Source organism: Leuresthes tenuis, unplaced genomic scaffold, assembly GCF_036924035.1.
Source record: "Leuresthes tenuis unplaced genomic scaffold, fLeuTen1.0.hap1 SCAF_17, whole genome shotgun sequence".
NCBI lineage: Eukaryota > Metazoa > Chordata > Actinopteri > Atheriniformes > Atherinopsidae > Leuresthes > Leuresthes tenuis.
In genome coordinates, this window is record NW_027325371.1 from 26,273,377 (window position 1) to 26,291,124 (window position 17,748).

Below are 17,748 nucleotides of genomic sequence, written 5' to 3' on the forward strand. Positions count from 1 at the left end.
GTGAATGTCAGATCATAATTTGTAAAAAGCTGATGAGAAAGGGTGAGAATGCCCGACTATACACCATCAAATGCGGGAGCGGAGGTGTTCGGCTCTGAGTAGGTGTGAATGTCCGACCATAATTGCTGAAGAATGTGTTAGAAAAGGTAAGAATGCTGGACCATACATCATCAAAAGCGGGAGAGGTGGTGTTCTGCTGCAAAAAGGTGTGACTGTTCGACTAAAGTTTGTAAAAAGTGGGTAAGACAAGGTGCGAATGCCTGACAATGTATGATCAAACGCGGGAGCGGAGGTGTTCAGCTGCAAGAAGGTCTACATGTCCATCAATAATTGCTAGAAAACATGAAAGAAACTTTTCGAAAATCAAACCGCACATGATCATAAGTGGGATAGGAGGTGTTCAGCTGCAAGGTGTGAATATCCACCCATAATTCCTGAAAAATGGGCAAAAAAAAGGTGTGAATGCCCAACCATACATCATCAAAAGCAGGAGTGGAAGTGTTCGGCTACAAGAAGGTGTGAACGTCCAACCAAAATATGTAAAAAGAAGTTAAGAAAAGGTTCGAATATCCAACCAAACATAATCAAAAGCGGGAGCAGAGCTGTTCGACTGCAAGTAGGTGTGAATGTCAGATCATAATTTGCAAAAAGCTGATGAGAAAGGGTGAGAATGCCCGACTATACATCATCAAATGCGGGAGCGGAGTTGTTCGGCTGTGAGTAGGTGTGAATCTCCGACCATAATTGCTGAAAAATGTGTTAGAAAAGGTAAAAATGCCGGTCCATACATCATCAAAAGCGAGAGAGGTTGTGTTCGACTGCAAGTAGGTGTGAATGTCCAGCCATAATTACTCACAAACGGGTAAGAAAAGGTAGTAGCCAGACCATATATGATCAAAACAGGGAGCGGAGGTGGTTCAGCTGCAAGAAGGTTTGAATGTCAAACTAAAGTTCAAATATATTAACAAAAGCGGGAGGAGAGGTCTTCGGATGAGAGTGGTTGAAAATTTCCAACCATAATGTATAAAATGCGGTGAAAAAAAAGGTGTGATAGAACACTAAAAGGTGGAGCGGAAGTGTTCGGCTGCAAGAAGGTGTGAATGTCCGACTATATTTGGTGAAAAGCAGGTGAAGCAAGGTCTGAATGCCCAACCTTACATCATCAAAAGCGAGATCAGAGGTGTTTGGCTGCAAGAAGGCCATAGTTTGCCAAAAGCGGGTAAGGTGCGAATGTCCGACTAAATATCAACAAAATTTGGGGCGGAGGTCTTCGGATGCAAGTGGGTGTGAATATCCCACCATACAAGTATGGTGGAGAGGAAGCTGTAAATAGCCGACCATAGTTTGGAAAAAGCGGGTAAGAAAAGGTTTGAATGCCCGAACATACACCATCAAAAGAGGGAGCGGAGGTGTTCCGCTGTACGAAGGTGTGAATGTCCGACCATACTTGGTAAAAAGCGGGTAAGAAAAGGTTAAAATACCCGACTGTACACAATCAATAGCGGGAGCGGATGTGTTCGGCTACAAGAAGATGTGAAAGTCCGACCATGGTTTGTAAAAAGCGGGTAAGAAAAGGTGCGAATGTCCGACAATGTATGATCAAAAGAGAGAGCGGAGGTTTTCGGATACAAGAAGGTTTGAATGTCCCACCATAGTTTGTAAAAAGCGGGTAAGAAAAGGTTCGAATGCCCGACTATACACCATCAAAAGCGGGAATAGAGGTGTTCCGCTGTAAGACGGTGTGAATGTCCGACCATAGTTGGTAAAAAGCGGGTAAGAAAAGGTTAAAATACCCGACTGTACACAATCAATAGCGGGAGCGGAGTTGTTCGGCTACAAGAAGGTGTGAAAGTCCGACCATGGTTTGTAAAAACCGGGAAGAAAAGGCTCGAAAGCCCGACTATACACCATCAAAAAGAAGGTTTGAATGTCCATCAATAATTGCTTTAAAACAAGAAAGTAAATTTTCGAATATCAAACCGCACATGATCATAAGCGGGAGAGGAGGTGTTCGGCTGCAAGAAGGTGTGAATGTCCACCCATAATTCATGAAAAATGGGTAAAAAAAAAGGTGCGAATGCCTAACAATACATTATCAAAAGCAGGTGTGAATGTCAGATCATAATTTGTAAAAAGCTGATGAGAAAGGGTGAGAATGCCCGACTATACACCATCAAATGCGGGAGCGGAGGTGTTCGGCTCTGAGTAGGTGTGAATGTCCGACCATAATTGCTGAAGAATGTGTTAGAAAAGGTAAGAATGCTGGACCATACATCATCAAAAGCGGGAGAGGTGGTGTTCGGCTGCAAAAAGGTGTGACTGTTCGACTAAAGTTTGTAAAAAGTGGGTAAGACAAGGTGCGAATGCCTGACAATTTATGATCATAAGTGGGATAGGAGGTGTTCAGCTGCAAGGTGTGAATGTCCACCCATAATTCCTGAAAAATGGGCAAAAAAAAGGTTTGAATGCCCAACCATACATCATCAAAAGCAGGAGTGGAAGTGTTCGGCTACAAGAAGGTGTGAACGTCCAACCAAAATATGTAAAAAGAAGTTAAGAAAAGGTTCGAATATCCAACCAAACATAATCAAAAGCGGGAGCAGAGCTGTTCGACTGCAAGTAGGTGTGAATGTCAGATCATAATTTGCAAAAAGCTGATGAGAAAGGGTGAGAATGCCCGACTATACATCATCAAATGCGGGAGCGGAGTTGTTCGGCTGTGAGTAGGTGTGAATGTTCGACCATAATTGCTGAAGAATGTGTTAGAAAAGGTAAGAATGCTGGATCATACATCATCAAAAGCGGGAGAGGTGGTGTTCGGCTGCAAAAAGGTGTGACTGTTCGACTAAAGTTTGTAAAAAGTGGGTAAGACAAGGTGCGAATGCCTGACAATGTATGATCATAAGTGGGATAGGAGGTGTTCAGCTGCAAGGTGTGAATGTCCACCCATAATTCCTGAAAAATGGGCAAAAAAAAGGTGTGAATGCCCAACCATACATCATCAAAAGCAGGAGTGGAAGTGTTCGGCTACAAGAAGGTGTGAACGTCCAACCAAAATATGTAAAAAGAAGTTAAGAAAAGGTTCGAATATCCAACCAAACATAATCAAAAGCGGGAGCAGAGCTGTTCGACTGCAAGTAGGTGTGAATGTCAGATCATAATTTGCAAAAAGCTGATGAGAAAGGGTGAGAATGCCCGACTATACATCATCAAATGCGGGAGCGGAGTTGTTCGGCTGTGAGTAGGTGTGAATCTCCGACCATAATTGCTGAAAAATGTGTTAGAAAAGGTAAAAATGCCGGTCCATACATCATCAAAAGCGAGAGAGGTTGTGTTCGACTGCAAGTAGGTGTGAATGTCCAGCCATAATTACTCACAAACGGGTAAGAAAAGGTAGTAGCCAGACCATATATGATCAAAACAGGGAGCGGAGGTGGTTCAGCTGCAAGAAGGTTTGAATGTCAAACTAAAGTTCAAATATATTAACAAAAGCGGGAGGAGAGGTCTTCGGATGAGAGTGGTTGAAAATTTCCAACCATAATGTATAAAATGCGGTGAAAAAAAAGGTGTGATAGAACACTAAAAGGTGGAGCGGAAGTGTTCGGCTGCAAGAAGGTGTGAATGTCCGACTATATTTGGTGAAAAGCAGGTGAAGCAAGGTCTGAATGCCCAACCTTACATCATCAAAAGCGAGATCAGAGGTGTTTGGCTGCAAGAAGGCCATAGTTTGCCAAAAGCGGGTAAGGTGCGAATGTCCGACTAAATATCAACAAAATTTGGGGCGGAGGTCTTCGGATGCAAGTGGGTGTGAATATCCCACCATACAAGTATGGTGGAGAGGAAGCTGTAAATAGCCGACCATAGTTTGGAAAAAGCGGGTAAGAAAAGGTTTGAAAGCCCGAACATACACCATCAAAAGAGGGAGCGGAGGTGTTCCGCTGTACGAAGGTGTGAATGTCCAACCATACTTGGTAAAAAGCGGGTAAGAAAAGGTTAATATACCCGACTGTACACAATCAATAGCGGGAGCGGATGTGTTCGGCTACAAGAAGGTGTGAAAGTCCGACCATGGTTTGTAAAAAGCCGGTAAGAAAAGGTGCGAATGTCCGACAATGTATGATCAAAAGAGAGAGCGGAGGTTTTCGGATACAAGAAGGTTTGAATGTCCCACCATAGTTTGTAAAAAGCGGGTAAGAAAAGGTTCGAATGCCCGACAATGTATGATCAAAAGCGGGAGCGGAGGTGTTCAGCTGCAAGAAGGTCTACATGTCCATCAATAATTGTTAGAAAACATGAAAGAAACTTTTCGAAAATCAAACCGCACATGATCATAAGTGGGATAGGAGGTGTTCAGCTGCAAGGTGTGAATGTCCACCCATAATTCCTGAAAAATGGGCAAAAAAAGGTGTGAATGCCCAACCATACATCATCAAAAGCAGGAGTGGAAGTGTTCGGCTACAAGAAGGTGTGAACGTCTAACCAAAATATGTAAAAAGAAGTTAAGAAAAGGTTCGAATATCCAACCAAACATAATCAAAAGCGGGAGCAGAGCTGTTCGACTGCAAGTAGGTGTGAATGTCAGATCATAATTTGCAAAAAGCTGATGAGAAAGGGTGAGAATGCCCGACTATACATCATCAAATACGGGAGCGGAGTTGTTCGGCTGTGAGTAGGTGTGAATCTCCAACCATAATTACTCACAAACGGGTAAGAAAAGGTAGTAGCCAGACCATATATGATCAAAACAGGGAGCGGAGGTGGTTCAGCTGCAAGAAGGTTTGAATGTCAAACTAAAGTTCAAATATATTAACAAAAGCGGGAGGAGAGGTCTTCGGATGAGAGTGGTTGAAAATTTCCAACCATAATGTATAAAATGCGGTGAAAAAAAAGGTGTGATAGAACACTAAAAGGTGGAGCGGAAGTGTTCGGCTGCAAGAAGGTGTGAATGTCCGACTATATTTGGTGAAAAGCAGGTGAAGCAAGGTCTGAATGCCCAACCTTACATCATCAAAAGCAAGATCAGAGTTGTTTGGCTGCAAGAAGGCCATAGTTTGCCAAAAGCGGGTAAGGTGCGAATGTCCGACTAAATATCAACAAAATTTGGGGCGGAGGTCTTCGGATGCAAGTGGGTGTGAATATCCCACCATACAAGTATGGTGGGTGGAGAGGAAGCTGTGAATAGCCGACCATAGTTTTGAAAAAGCGGGTAAGAAAAGGTTTGAATGCCCGAACATACACCATCAAAAGAGGGAGCGGAGGTGTTCCGCTGTACGAAGGTGTGAATGTCCAACCATACTTGGTAAAAAGCGGGTAAGAAAAGGTTAATATACCCGACTGTACACAATCAATAGCGGGAGCGGATGTGTTCGGCTACAAGAAGGTGTGACAGTTCGACCATGGTTTGTAAAAAGCCGGTAAGAAAAGGTGCGAATGTCCGACAATGTATGATCAAAAGAGAGAGCGGAGGTTTTCGGATACACGAAAGTTTGAATGTCCTACCATAGTTTGTAAATAGCGGGTAAGAAAAGGTTCAAATGCCCGACTATACACCATAAAAAGCGGGAGCGGAGGTGTTCCGCTGTAAGACGGTGTGAATGTCCGACCATAGTTGGTAAAAAGCGGGTAAGAAAAGGTTAAAATACCCGACTGGACAAAATCAATAGCGGGAGCGGAGTTGTTCGGCTACAAGAAGGTGTGAAAGTACGACCATGGTTTGTAAAAAGCAGTTAAGAAAAGGTTCGAATATCCAACCAAACATAATCAAAAGCGGGAGCAGATCTGTTCGACTGCAAGTAGGTTTGAATGTCCAGCCATAATTAATCACAAACGGGGGAAGAAAAGGTAGTATTGCCAGACCATACATGATCAAAACAGGGAGCGGAGGTTCAGCTGCAAGGTGTGAATGTCTGACTATAGTTTGTAAAAAGCGGGTAAGACAAGGTGCGAATGCCCGACAATGTATGATCAAAAGAGAGAGCGGAGGTGTTCGGCTGCAAGGTCTGAATGTCCAACCATAATTTGTAAAAACCGGGTAAGAAAAGGCTCGAAAGCCCGACTATACATCATCAAAAGCGGGAGCGGAGGTGTTCAGCTGCAAGAAGGTGTGAATGTTCGACTAAAGTTTGTAAAAAGCTGGTAAGACAAGGAGCGATGTCCCGACATTGTATGATCAAAAGCGGGAGCGGAGGTGTCCAGCTGTGAGTAGGTGTGAATGTCCGACCATAATTGCTGAAAAATGTGTTAGAAAAGGTAAGAATACTGGACCATATATCATCAAAAGCGGGAGAGGTGGTGTTCGGCTGCAAGAAGGTGTGAAAGTCCAACAATGGTTTGTAAAAAGCGGGTAATAAAATGTTCGAATGCCCGAATATACATCATCAAAAGCGGAAGCGGAGGTGTTCGGATGCAAGAAGGTGTGAACGTCCGACCAAAGTTTGTAAAAAGCAGTGAAAAGCGAGAAAAAGCTTTTCGTGAGTTTTGCATGATTTGGGATTTTGCTTATAAAATGCATTACTTCACTCAAACTATGTTAAAACTGATTTGTCCTTCATATTTACCATGTCTAGAAAGATTTAAACAAAAAAAACAACGTTGTACTTTGCAGTAAAAGAAAGAGCAAATCTAAAGTTTCAGGAATCCGAGTATAAGCCTGCTTTCATGAGTTCTGCACGATTTCGGATTTTGCTATAAAATGAATTGCTTTGCTCAAACCAAGTTAAAACTGCTTTGTCCTTCCATATTCATCAATGTCTAGATCGACTTCAACAAAGAAAAACATTGGACTTTGCAGTAGAAGAAGTTGAAATCCATCTACACATTGATAAATACGAAGGACAAAGCAGTTCCCACTTGCCCATAAGAAAATAAGCTTATTCTCGGATTCCTGATCCTTCAGTTTTGCTCTTTCTTCTACTGCAAAATACAATGTTGTTCTTTGTTGAAGTCGATCTAGACATTGATAAATATGAATGAAAAAGCAGTTTTAACTTGGTTTGAGTGAATGAATTCATTTTATACATAAAATCCGAAATCGTGCAGAACTCATGAAAATAAGCTTATTCTCGGATTCCTAAAACTTTTGATTGGCTCTTTCTTTTACTGCAAAGTACAACGTTGTTTTTTTGTTTAAATCTATCGAGACATTGATACATATGAAGGTAAAAGCCGTTTTAACATAGTTTGAGTGAAGGAATTGATTTTATAGATAAAATCCCAAATCATGCAGAACTCCTCAAAAGGGGCGTATGGCTTAATCACAAGTGTGGCTCTTTCTCATTCAGGGTAGTATGAGGAAGTTTATGCTTGAAATATATGTAGAAATGGGTACATATGAAGGACAAAGCAGTGTTAACTTAGTTTGAGTGAAGCAATTAATTTTATACATAAAATCCCAAATCATGCAGAACGTATGAAAAGAAGCTTATTCTCGGATTCCTGATCCTTCAGTTTTGCTCTTTCTTCTACTGCAAAATACAATGTTGTTCTTTGTTGAAGTCGATCTAGACATTAATAAATATGAAGGAAAAAGCAGTTTTAACTTGGTTTGAGTGAATGAATTCATTTTATACATAAAATCCGAAATCGTGCAGAACTCATGAAAATAAGCTTATTCTCGGATTCCTAAAACTTTTTATTTGCTCTTTCTTTTATTGCAAAGTACAACGTTGTTTTTTTGTTTAAATCTATCGAGACATTGATAAATATGAAGGTAAAAGCCGTTTTAACATAGTTTGAGTGAAGGAATTAATTTTATAGATAAAATCCCAAACCATGCAGAACTCCTCAAAAGGGGCGTATGGCTTAATCACAAGTGTTGCTCTTTCTCATTCAGGGTAGTATGAGGAAGTTTATGCTTGAAATATATGTAGAAATGGGTACATATGAATGACAAAGCAGTGTTAACTTAGTTTGCGTGAAGGAATTCATTTTATACATAAAATCCGAAATCGTGCAGAACTCATGAAAATAAGCTTATTCTCGGATTCCTAAAACTTTTGATTTGCACTTTCTTTTACTGCAAAGTACAACGTTGTTTTTTGTTGAAATCTATCTAGACATTGATAAATACCAGTCGAAACTCTGCTGCCGCTTTTGATAATTTATGGTTGGGCATTCTTACCTTTTCTTACCCGCTTTTTACAAATTATGATCTTACATTCACTTGCAGTCGAACACCTTCTCATCCACTTATGATCATGTGCGGTTGGGCTTTCGCACCTTTTCTTACCCATTTTTCAGTAATTATGGGTGGACATTCAGACCTTCTTGCAGCCGAAAACCTCCACTCCTCTTTTGATCATACATTGTCGGGAATTCACACCTTGTCTTACCCGCTTTTTACAAACTTTATATGGTCTGGCAATAGTACCCTTTCTTACCCGTTTGTGAGTAATTATGGCTGGACATTCACACCTACTTGCAGCCGAACACAACCTCTCCCGCTTTTGGTGATATATGGTCCGGCATTCTTACCTTTTCTAACACATTTTTCAGCAATTATGGTTGTAGAATCACACCTACTCACAGCCGAACAACTCCGCTCCCACATTTGATAGTGTATAGTCGGGCATTCTCACCCTTTCTCAACAGCTTTTTGCAAATTATGATCTGATATTCACACCTACTTGCAGTCGAACAGCTCTGCTCCCGCTTTTGATTATGTTTGGTTAGATATTCGAACCTTTTCTTAACTGCTTTTTACAAACTTTGGTCGGACGTTCACAATATCTTGCAGCCGAACACCTCCGCTTCCGCTTTTGATGGTGTATATTCGGGCATACGAACCTTTTCTTACCCGCTTTTTACAAACCAAGGTCGGACTTTCACACCTTCTCTTAGCTGAACAACTCCACTCCCTCTTTTGATTGTGTACAGTCGGGTAATTTAACCTTTTCTTACCCGCTTTTTACCATCTATGGTCGGACATTCACACCGTCTTACAGCGGAACACCTCCGCTCCCTCTTTTGATGATGTATGGTTAGGCATTCGCACCTTCTCTCACCCGCCTTTTACTATGGTCGGCCATTCACAGCTTCCTCTCCACCATACTTGTATGGTGGGATATTCACACCCACTTGCATCCGAAGACTTCCGCTTTTGATGGGAACTTACAACATAAGAAGTCCGGACATACTTTGATAGTATATGAATAAGTGGGTAGCTACTGACAAGCATTAAGCATGTCACACAGCCCAAACATATAACATTTCAGGACACACCACACAGTTAACAACCACAGTGAAGCGTGTCAAAGCCCAAACATGTAACATTCAACAGGACACTTACACAACACATTCAAATCAAACAGTCAGACAACATACAAGAACATATACCCCAGCCGGCATTGCTCCCTGCCTATTTTCGTACAGCACACTATGTGTGCGCACACCTTTATTCACAAACTCTTCAACTTATACTCTTTTACCGAAGTTGCTACAGCTCGATTGGCCGAATACCCTTTGATCCTATTTCGGTGAATTTGACATCTGCCTTACATATAACAGATTAGCGGTTTAGCAGTTTTAATTTAGTTTGAGTGAAGGAATTCATTTTATAGCAAAATCCGAAATCGTGAAGAACTCATGAAAGTAAGCTTATTCTTGGATTCCTGAAACTTTAGATTTGCTCTTTCTTTTACTGCAAAGTACAACGTTGTTTTTTTTGTTTAAATCTTTCTAGACATGGTAAATATTAAGGACAAAGCAGTTTTCACATAGTTTGAGTGAAGGAATTCATTTTATAGATAAAATCCTAAGAGTCTGATGGGAAAAGAGAGTGAATGAGAAGTAGACTTTAACACGGCTATGGGAGCGAGCCGAGTGTGGGCTAACCAGGAGAATTGCTTGAAAGAAATGCGACCCCGAATGAGCGGTCAGAACAAAGCCTCAATACGGGATTCTCGTGGTGTTTTTGTTGCTGCCTTGTCTTTTGCACAGAGTAAAAGACAAGGCAGCCATCGAATAGGGCCCGATTGTTCCTACTTGGTCAGCCGAGGAGCAAGGGGGGGGGGGAGCAAGCGTCTCAACCAAGCAAAGCTCACCATGGGGAAGGTGGCTATGCCAACAAGCCTGATGCCCTGCTCCCGCAGTGACGGATAATCGTACTCTGGTTTCTCTTCATAACGTACAAGTCTTTCGCCTTTTACTAAAGATTTCTGTGGAGAGCAGCACTAATGAGTTGTTTCTATTTTTGGCAGGCTTTACCTTTGCGGGTGAAGCCCTTTCTGTCTGTGCAAAAGAAATCTTGTTACTGTGCAGAGTGACTTCTCTGAGTAGAGTCGCCTTACTTGTTGCGACTGTGCCGATGTTCGAAGCTGGAGTGCAAAGTTGTTGCTTGAATGGTGCTTGCTGGAGCGTGCGGGAGTGCAAAGTTATACCATTTAAAAGGGCTGAAGAGTGCTCAGTGCAGCGGGTGGGCGACACTCTGGCCACCTTGAAAACCGAGGTTACATCCACTACCAGGGGCAGCCCAAGTTCTGCCGCAAGTGTGGTGAGCATGGGCACCTGGTTGAGGCTTGTACCAAGGTGTTATGTGGGAAGAGCAGAGAAATTGGGCAAACTTTTGGAGAGTGTCCAAATGGCAGGAAATGTAATCTCTGTGGAGAATTAAATCACCTCTTCAGAGATTGCCCTAAATCTTTTGCCAACAAATTAAAGACGGTAAAGCCACAGTCAAGCCAACAAAGAGAAGGACCAAAAGTGGCAGTTGGTGAACAAAGTGAAGAGGTTGACCCAATAAATTCAAACTTCCCGCCAAAAGCTTGGATTGGAAGTGAGGAGCAAAAAGGGGAGGGGCCTGTAGAGGCCTCACCACTCAGTGTTGAAGTCTGTGAGAATTCACAGGCAGAGGGTGGAGCTACGCTAAATGAGGAGGAAGAGCAGACAGGTGAGTCTAGTGAAGATACTCACCTCCCCGAAGGTCAACAGAAGGTCAATTTGTTGATAGGCATTCATTTATTTCTTCACTTCTGATGAAGTTTCAACAATAAACAACAAACTTTGTATTATTAGAAAGAACCAGAATCATTCTTCAGGAATCCGAAAATAAGCTCTATTTTATGAGTTATGCACGAATTCGGATTCTCCTATAAAACGAATTCATTAACTCAAACCAAGTTAAGACTGCTTTGTCCTTCATATTTATTCATGTCTAATCAAGTTTCAATGATAAACAACGTTGTACTTTGTAGAATGAGAAAGAACTTCTTCAGCAATAAGCATCTCTCGACATATGACGAAGTACAGATTTTGCTATAAAATTAATTCCTTCTATCAGCCTGACTTAAAACTGTTTGTCCTCCTTATTTATCCACTTCAAATCAAGTTTCAACAAATAAAAAAAAGTTGTAGTTTGAGAAAGTACAACTTAATCTTCAGCAATCAGTATAAAAAGAGGTGCAAATGCCAACCATACATACCTACAAGGTGGAGCGGAAGTATTCAGCTGCAAGTAGGTGTGAATGTTCGACTATAATTTGTAAAAAGCGGGTAAGAAAAGGTTCGAATGCCCGACTATATATTAACAAAAGCGGGAGGAGAGGTCTTCGGATGAGAGTGGGTGAGAATTTCCAACCATAATCTATAAAATACGGTGAAAAAAAATATGTGAATGCCTCATAGAATACTAAAAGCGGAAGTGTTCGGCTGCAAGAAGGTGTGAATGTCCGACTATATTTGGTGAAAAGCAGGTGAAGCAAGGTCTGAATGCCCAACCTTATATCATCAAAAGCGAGATCAGAGGTGTTTGGCTGCAAGAAGGCCATAGTTTTCCAAAAGCGGGTAAGGTGCGAATGTCCGACTAAATATCAACAAAATTTGGGGCGGAGGTCTTCGGATGCAAGTGGGTGTGAATATCCCACCATACAAGTATGGTGGAGAGGAAGCTGTAAATAGCCGACCATAGTTTGGAAAAAGCGGGTAAGAAAAGGTTTGAATGCCCGAACATACACCATCAAAAGAGGGAGCGGAGGTGTTCCGCTGTACGAAGGTGTGAATGTCCGACCATACTTGGTAAAAAGCGGGTAAGAAAAGGTTAAAATACCCGACTGTACACAATCAATAGCGGGAGCGGATGTGTTCGGCTACAAGAAGATGTGAAAGTCCGACCATGGTTTGTAAAAAGCGGGTAAGAAAAGTTGCGAATGTCCGACAATGTATGATCAAAAGAGAGAGCGGAGGTTTTCGGATACAAGAAGGTTTGAATGTCCCACCATAGTTTGTAAAAAGCGGGTAAGAAAAGGTTCGAATGCCCGACTATACACCATCAAAAGCGGGAATAGAGGTGTTCCGCTGTAAGACGGTGTGAATGTCCGACCATAGTTGGTAAAAAGCGGGTAAGAAAAGGTTAAAATACCCGACTGTACACAATCAATAGCGGGAGCGGAGTTGTTCGGCTACAAGAAGGTGTGAAAGTCCGACCATGGTTTGTAAAAACCGGGAAGAAAAGGCTCGAAAGCCCGACTATACACCATCAAAAAGAAGGTTTGAATGTCCATCAATAATTGCTTTAAAACAAGAAAGTAAATTTTCGAATATCAAACCGCACATGATCATAAGCGGGAGAGGAGGTGTTCGGCTGCAAGAAGGTGTGAATGTCCACCCATAATTCATGAAAAATGGGTAAAAAAAAAGGTGCGAATGCCTAACAATACATTATCAAAAGCAGGTGTGAATGTCAGATCATAATTTGTAAAAAGCTGATGAGAAAGGGTGAGAATGCCCGACTATACACCATCAAATGCGGGAGCGGAGGTGTTCGGCTCTGAGTAGGTGTGAATGTCCGACCATAATTGCTGAAGAATGTGTTAGAAAAGGTAAGAATGCTGGACCATACATCATCAAAAGCGGGAGAGGTGGTGTTCGGCTGCAAAAAGGTGTGACTGTTCGACTAAAGTTTGTAAAAAGTGGGTAAGACAAGGTGCGAATGCCTGACAATGTATGATCAAAAGCGGGAGCGGAGGTGTTCAGCTGCAAGAAGGTCTACATGTCCATCAATAATTGCTAGAAAACATGAAAGAAACTTTTCGAAAATCAAACCGCTCATGATCATAAGTGGGATAGGAGGTGTTCAGCTGCAAGGTGTGAATGTTCACCCATAATTCCTAAAAAATGGGCAAAAAAAAGGTGTGAATGCCCAACCATACATCATCAAAAGCAGGAGTGGAAGTGTTCGGCTACAAGAAGGTGTGAACGTCCAACCAAAATATGTAAAAAGAAGTTAAGAAAAGGTTCGAATATCCAACCAAACATAATCAAAAGCGGGAGCAGAGCTGTTCGACTGCAAGTAGGTGTGAATGTCAGATCATAATTTGCAAAAAGCTGATGAGAAAGGGTGAGAATGCCCGACTATACATCATCAAAAGCGGGAGCGGAGTTGTTCGGCTGTGAGTAGGTGTGAATCTCCGACCATAATTGCTGAAAAATGTGTTAGAAAAGGTAAAAATGCCGGTCCATACATCATCAAAAGCGAGAGAGGTTGTGTTCGACTGCAAGTAGGTGTGAATGTCCAGCCATAATTACTCACAAACGGGTAAGAAAAGGTAGTAGCCAGACCATATATGATCAAAACAGGGAGCGGAGGTGGTTCAACTGCAAGAAGGTTTGAATGTCAAACTAAAGTTCAAATATATTAACAAAAGCGGGAGGAGAGGTCTTCGGATGAGAGTGGTTGAAAATTTCCAACCATAATGTATAAAATGCGGTGAAAAAAAAGGTGTGATAGAACACTAAAAGGTGGAGCGGAAGTGTTCGGCTGCAAGAAGGTGTGAATGTCCGACTATATTTGGTGAAAAGCAGGTGAAGCAAGGTCTGAATGCCCAACCTTACATCATCAAAAGCAAGATCAGAGTTGTTTGGCTGCAAGAAGGCCATAGTTTGCCAAAAGCGGGTAAGGTGCGAATGTCCGACTAAATATCAACAAAATTTGGGGCGGAGGTCTTCGGATGCAAGTGGGTGTGAATATCCCACCATACAAGTATGGTGGGTGGAGAGGAAGCTGTGAATAGCCGACCATAGTTTGGAAAAAGCGGGTAAGAAAAGGTTTGAATGCCCGAACATACACCATCAAAAGAGGGAGCGGAGGTGTTCCGCTGTACGAAGGTGTGAATGTCCAACCATACTTGGTAAAAAGCGGGTAAGAAAAGGTTAATATACCCGACTGTACACAATCAATAGCGGGAGCGGATGTGTTCGGCTACAAGAAGGTGTGACAGTCCGACCATGGTTTGTAAAAAGCTGGTAAGAAAAGGTGCGAATGTCCGACAATGTATGATCAAAAGAGAGAGCGGAGGTTTTCGGATACACGAAAGTTTGAATGTCCTACCATAGTTTGTAAATAGCGGGTAAGAAAAGGTTCAAATGCCCGACTATACACCATAAAAAGCGGGAGCGGAGGTGTTCCGCTGTAAGACGGTGTGAATGTCCGACCATAGTTGGTAAAAAGCGGGTAAGAAAAGGTTAAAATACCCGACTGTACAAAATCAATAGCGAGAGCTGAGTTGTTCGGCTACAAGACGGTGTGAAAGTACGACCATGGTTTGTAAAAAGCAGTTAAGAAAAGGTTCGAATATCCAACCAAACATAATCAAAAGCGGGAGCAGAGCTGTTCGACTGCAAGTAGGTGTGAATGTCCAGCCATAATTACTCACAAACGGGGGAAGAAAAGGTAGTATTGCCAGACCATACATGATCAAAACAGGGAGCGGAGGTTCAGCTGCAAGGTGTGAATGTCTGACTATAGTTTGTAAAAAGCGGGTAAGACAAGGTGCGAATGCCCGACAATGTATGATCAAAAGAGAGAGCGGAGGTGTTCGGCTGCAAGGTCTGAATGTCCAACCATAATTTGTAAAAACCGGGTAAGAAAAGGCTCGAAAGCCAGACTATACATCATCAAAAGCGGGAGCGGAGGTGTTCAGCTGCAAGAAGGTGTGAATGTTCGACTAAAGTTTGTAAAAAGCTGGTAAGACAAGGAGCGATGTCCCGACATTGTATGATCAAAAGCGGGAGCGGAGGTGTCCAGCTGTGAGTAGGTGTGAATGTCCGACCATAATTGCTGAAAAATGTGTTAGAAAAGGTAAGAATACTGGACCATACATCATCAAAAGCGGGAGAGGTGGTGTTCGGCTGCAAGAAGGTGTGAAAGTCCAACAATGGTTTGTAAAAAGCGGGTAAGAAAAGGTTAAAATACCCGACTGTACACAATCAATAGCGGGAGCGGATGTGTTCGGCTACAAGAAGATGTGAAAGTCCGACCATGGTTTGTAAAAAGCGGGTAAGAAAAGGTGCGAATGTCCGACAATGTATGATCAAAAGAGAGAGCGGAGGTTTTCGGATACAAGAAGGTTTGAATGTCCCACCATAGTTTGTAAAAAGCGGGTAAGAAAAGGTTCGAATGCCCGACTATACACCATCAAAAGCGGGAGCAGAGGTGTTCCGCTGTAAGACGGTGTGAATGTCCGACCATAGTTGGTAAAAAGCGGGAAGAAAAGGCTCGAAAGCCCGACTATACACCATCAAAAAGAAGGTTTGAATGTCCATCAATAATTGCTTTAAAACAAGAAAGTAAATTTTCGAATATCAAACCGCACATGATCATAAGCAGTAGAGGAGGTGTTCGGCTGCAAGAAGGTGTGAATGTCCACCCATAATTCATGAAAAATGGGTAAAAAAAAAGGTGCGAATGCCTAACAATACATTATCAAAAGCAGGTGTGAATGTCAGATCATAATTTGTAAAAAGCTGATGAGAAAGGGTGAGAATGCCCGACTATACACCATCAAATGCGGGAGCGGAGGTGTTCGGCTCTGAGTAGGTGTGAATGTCCGACCATAATTGCTGAAGAATGTGTTAGAAAAGGTAAGAATACTGGACCATACATCATCAAAAGCGGGAGAGGTGGTGTTCGGCTGCAAGAAGGTGTGAAAGTCCAACAATGGTTTGTAAAAAGCGGGTAAGAAAAGGTTAAAATACCCGACTGTACACAATCAATAGCGGGAGCGGATGTGTTCGGCTACAAGAAGATGTGAAAGTCCGACCATGGTTTGTAAAAAGCGGGTAAGAAAAGGTGCGAATGTCCGACAATGTATGATCAAAAGAGAGAGCGGAGGTTTTCGGATACAAGAAGGTTTGAATGTCCCACCATAGTTTGTAAAAAGCGGGTAAGAAAAGGTTCGAATGCCCGACTATACACCATCAAAAGCGGGAGCAGAGGTGTTCCGCTGTAAGACGGTGTGAATGTCCGACCATAGTTGGTAAAAAGCGGGAAGAAAAGGCTCGAAAGCCCGACTATACACCATCAAAAAGAAGGTTTGAATGTCCATCAATAATTGCTTTAAAACAAGAAAGTAAATTTTCGAATATCAAACCGCACATGATCATAAGCAGTAGAGGAGGTGTTCGGCTGCAAGAAGGTGTGAATGTCCACCCATAATTCATGAAAAATGGGTAAAAAAAAAGGTGCGAATGCCTAACAATACATTATCAAAAGCAGGTGTGAATGTCAGATCATAATTTGTAAAAAGCTGATGAGAAAGGGTGAGAATGCCCGACTATACACCATCAAATGCGGGAGCGGAGGTGTTCGGCTCTGAGTAGGTGTGAATGTCCGACCATAATTGCTGAAGAATGTGTTAGAAAAGGTAAGAATGCTGGACCATACATCATCAAAAGCGGGAGAGGTGGTGTTCGGCTGCAAAAAGGTGTGACTGTTCGACTAAAGTTTGTAAAAAGTGGGTAAGACAAGGTGCGAATGCCTGACAATGTATGATCAAAAGCGGGAGCGGAGGTGTTCAGCTGCAAGAAGGTCTACATGTCCATCAATAATTGCTAGAAAACATGAAAGAAACTTTTCGAAAATCAAACCGCACATGATCATAAGTGGGATAGGAGGTGTTCAGCTGCAAGGTGTGAATGTCCACCCATAATTCCTGAAAAATGGGCAAAAAAAAGGTGTGAATGCCCAACCATACATCATCAAAAGCAGGAGTGGAAGTGTTCGGCTACAAGAAGGTGTGAACGTCCAACCAAAATATGTAAAAAGAAGTTAAGAAAAGGTTCGAATATCCAACCAAACATAATCAAAAGCGGGAGCAGAGCTGTTCGACTGCAAGTAGGTGTGAATGTCAGATCATAATTTGCAAAAAGCTGATGAGAAAGGGTGAGAATGCCCGACTATACATCATCAAATGCGGGAGCGGAGTTGTTCGGCTGTGAGTAGGTGTGAATCTCTGACCATAATTGCTGAAAAATGTGTTAGAAAAGGTAAAAATGCCGGTCCATACATCATCAAAAGCGAGAGAGGTTGTGTTCGACTGCAAGTAGGTGTGAATGTCCAGCCATAATTACTCACAAACGGGTAAGAAAAGGTAGTAGCCAGACCATATATGATCAAAACAGGGAGCGGAGGTGGTTCAACTGCAAGAAGGTTTGAATGTCAAACTAAAGTTCAAATATATTAACAAAAGCGGGAGGAGAGGTCTTTGGATGAGAGTGGTTGAAAATTTCCAACCATAATGTATAAAATGCGGTGAAAAAAAAGGTGTGATAGAACACTAAAAGGTGGAGCGGAAGTGTTCGGCTGCAAGAAGGTGTGAATGTCCGACTATATTTGGTGAAAAGCAGGTGAAGCAAGGTCTGAATGCCCAACCTTACATCATCAAAAGCAAGATCAGAGTTGTTTGGCTGCAAGAAGGCCATAGTTTGCCAAAAGCGGGTAAGGTGCGAATGTCCGACTAAATATCAACAAAATTTGGG

At 42.2% G+C, this 17,748-nt stretch overlaps 1 non-coding gene across 1 annotated transcript; it reads left to right on the forward strand.

The window, feature by feature from the left end:
• The first annotated feature begins 10,100 nt into the window (after positions 1 to 10,100).
• Positions 10,101 to 10,214, forward strand: LOC140274245 (U5 spliceosomal RNA). Its single transcript, XR_011908216.1, has one exon. It is a non-coding gene; the product is annotated as a U5 spliceosomal RNA (small nuclear RNA).
• The last annotated feature ends 7,534 nt before the right edge of the window (positions 10,215 to 17,748 follow it).